At 47.4% G+C, this 3,553-nt stretch overlaps 1 pseudogene; it reads right to left on the bottom strand.

The window, feature by feature from the left end:
* Positions 1-930: 930 nt before the first annotated feature.
* LOC149388180 (pentatricopeptide repeat-containing protein At5g50390, chloroplastic pseudogene) lies at positions 931-3,192 on the bottom strand (annotated as a pseudogene).
* Between the last annotated feature and the right edge of the window lie 361 nt (positions 3,193-3,553).

The following is a 3,553-nucleotide window of genomic DNA, read 5'->3' as shown; positions in this document are numbered from 1 at the left end:
TCAGTGCAACACTCGTTATAAGCGCCACAGAGGTGTGCGATACTACGTACATTTCCGTATCTATGCGCTGAGAAAGTTTCATGAAAACTTGTGGCCTAAGTTATTATTATCCTGTTCAAGTTGTCCCAGGGTCGCTGGGGATGATGAAGACGAATTCGATGGAGAAGATTTTGACGACGAGTTTCCAGTTAAGAATCATCTTCAGCTTGATCACTCAGATCAGAATCCTCTTGCCAACGACTCGGTAAAAAAAAATATTATTTTCCGGAAGATCTATTTGAAGACATTTTCAGGGCAATTATAAATAATTATTTATTTTACAGGACGGTGGAGACAACCATAACAATAATAACAGTAATCAGCAATGGCAGCCCAATGTTCACGCTTACTCTGTTGGAGGAAGTGGTAATTGGATTTCCTAATTGATGTAAAATATATATATATATATATATATATATATATATATATATATATTATATATATATATATATACAGACATTCAATTAATTGCGTTGCTGTGATTGGAATGTGTAGTTGCTGGTAAGGAATTTGAGGGAGAGAGAGAAGGATATGGCAATGAGTCCAATGAGGAATGGAAAGACAGAGTGGAAAAGTGGAAAGCGAGGCAAGAAAAGAGAGGAAATGTGCTCAGCAAAGACGATGTAAACAACGTTGAAGCCGATGAGGATGATTACATGTAAGTCTCAAATCACCTCTCAATAAAAGAATAAATAAAAATTACTCACAACTGAATAACAAGAGTAGGCCAATTTTTATTTACTATTGAGCTATGATTAAATGGACAATCTTAACATTAAAGTTGTGTACTTGAAAAAGAAAGACAAGAAAGTCACCAATAATCTTCACAAGAGCAATTCCCATCTTTATGATACTAACTGAAGAATAGAAGTAAAATGAAACAAGGTGTAGTATAATTGATGAAAGAAATTACCAATAATCTCCACAAGAACAATCTCCATCATTGAAATGGTGAAACCTACTAGCGTCCCTGAGAACGATTTCTCTCCCGGCGACCAAAGCGATCAACTTGATCGCGGAGTGGCAATCGCCGCTGACCCGAAGGCCCTGCACGATCTGCAGCGGCGTCCCGTCGGAAGTACTGATGATCCCGAACGAGATCGCGAGTTTCTCGCTCTGGTGCGACGACCGTTCTTCGCGTTCGTCGAGCACAGAGTCTCGCTCGGGGACGTACCCGAGCTCTGTGATCTCGGCCGTCAGTTCCTCGAGTTTCCGGTAGATTTTTTCGGTTTCCGCATGGGTCTTGTCTCCAGACCGAAACACGTGAGCCTGTTTCTTCACCTCTATCCAAGTGTACGCCGGGAAAATCCTCAGACCCTTCCTTTTCAGGGTCCGAAGCACGGAAGAAGCTTCCTTTGCCTTTCCTGTGGCCTTGTATATGTTCAAGAGGACTAGATAGCTGTTGAGCAATTCCGGCTCCATTCCGTAGATCTTCTCGGCGGCGATTCTCCCGAGCTCCAAATCCCCGTGGACCCGGCAAGCGGTGAGAAGCGCGTCCCACATGTTGATCTTGGGCTAGAACGGGGCTTTCAGTATCATCTCGTGGGCTTCTTCCAACCAGCCTTCTCTCCCGAGCAGCTCGATCATGCACGCGTAGTGCATCGCCCGAGGCTTGACATTGTGGTCTCTGCTCATCGACTCGAAGATCGCCCAGCCTTGATCGAAGAGGCCCGAGTAGGAACAAGCCGAGAGGACCGCGAGGAACGTGACGTGGTCGGGGATGATCTTCCGGTTGTTCTCCCTCGTCATCCTCTCGAAGAGCTCGATGGCCTCGCTCCTGAGCCCGTGGTTGCCGTACGCGGCGATCATCGCGTTCCACGTGATCACGTTCTTGAGCGGCATTTTGTCGAACACGTTGCGGGCGTCCTTGGCGCTGCCCCACTTTCCGTAGAAGTCGATGAGCGCGGTGTTGGCGACGAGGTCGAATCCGTAGCCGTGGCTCACGAGGTCGGCGTGGGCTTGCTTGGCGTGCGCCAGTGAGGCGAGCCTCGAGCAGATCTTGATGACTATGGAGAACGTGAATTGGTTGATTTTAACGCCCGAGTCTCTCATCTCGTAGTACGAACTCAGGGCTTCCTCGGTGTGTTCGTGGAGCGCGTTCGCTGCGATGATCGAGGTCCAAGCCACCGTTGTCTTCTTCGCCAGCCTGGAGAACACGAGCCGAGCTTCTTTAATGGAGTTGCACTTGCTGTACATGTTGATCAGAGCGCAGGCCACGAAGTCGTTGGCCGCCACGTTGGACTTGACCGCGCAGGAGTGAATCTGCCGTCCGATCGTTACGATTCCGAGGCCCGAGCAGGCTCGGATCACGGTGGAAAATGTGTGGGCTCCGATCTCGGAGAATTTCTCGTGGATCACGAGGAACAGACTGATCGCCTCGGCGAAGTGCCTCGACTCCACAAGGCCCGCGATCATCATGGTGGATGAGACCAAGTCCCTCTCGGGCAATTCGTCGAACAGTTTGCGTGCGTTGATCATCATCCCGCACCTCACGTGCATATAAAGAAACTCTCTTCCTCATGTGCAAATCCAATTCAAGGTCAGTCCTGGAAACGAATTCAGAGAGATTTTTCACTCCTCTAACGGAGTTCAATCCGATGCAAGCCCATACCAGTGAATCGAGAGTACTGGTCCGGATTCCATTACAGCCAGCGATCTCCAAAACCCTGAAAAGCTCGAGTGCTTCTCCGTATCTCTTCCCCGAAACAAGCTTCTCTATTTCATCGCAAATCCCACTCATCGACCTCGTAGCCACCTTCGGCTCCTCGATCGATGCCGTTTTTTTTCCTCTCGCCAACGTCCACCTCGAAACGTTTCGCCTCCGGGCGTGGCTGGAGAGAGCACTTTGCGCGGGGAGCCACAGCCTTCGGCGGCGATATCAGAGATCTCCGGCGCTCGAAGGACCGAGTATCGGAGGAAGAAAAACCGAAGACGCAAGAAATTGTAGATTTCCATGGCTATAGAGATGAGATCGTAGCTTTGGAAACACACGCAGAGATTTGGAGCTGAGGGACTTTGGCTGGTTGTGTTTCTTCGTTGGTTTTATTTAGCGTGTTTGCTAAGTAATCTGTTTTTAATTTCTCTTTGTTTGTTATTGTTGTCGTTTTAGTTTGAGGCTTTAATGAATTGCAATACGACTTGTCGTGTGGACATAGTCGATTGACGTTTGTTAAAGCTGATAGTTTTTGTATTTTTTACCTTTGTACTCTGGTTATTCTGTATCAATGAAACAATATTTTTTCTTTCATTCTTGGATCGGATTCTCAAATCCAATATGGTATCAGAGCTTTTCCGTGATCTCTGAGAATCTTGATCTTCTTTTCTTATCTCATCTGGTTCCTGGATTCTTAATCCTCTGCTTCAATGGCGGACAATCAATCCTCGACGACAGAGATGCCTTCCACCGGAATCACCGGAAATCCTCGCCTTAGGTCGACCTTTGAAGACCAATCCTCGCTGTACTATCTTCATCATTCAGACTCTTCTGGAGATAGCCTTGTCTCCAATGTCTTGA

The sequence above is a fragment of the Urtica dioica genome, chromosome 8 (genome assembly GCF_054948205.1).
Source record: "Urtica dioica subsp. dioica isolate 48M chromosome 8, U.dioica_male_clone48M_v1_H2, whole genome shotgun sequence".
Classification (NCBI taxonomy): Eukaryota; Viridiplantae; Streptophyta; class Magnoliopsida; order Rosales; family Urticaceae; genus Urtica; species Urtica dioica.
The sequence above is the reverse complement of the archived record's forward strand: the minus strand, read 5'-3'. Positions and strand labels throughout refer to the sequence as shown.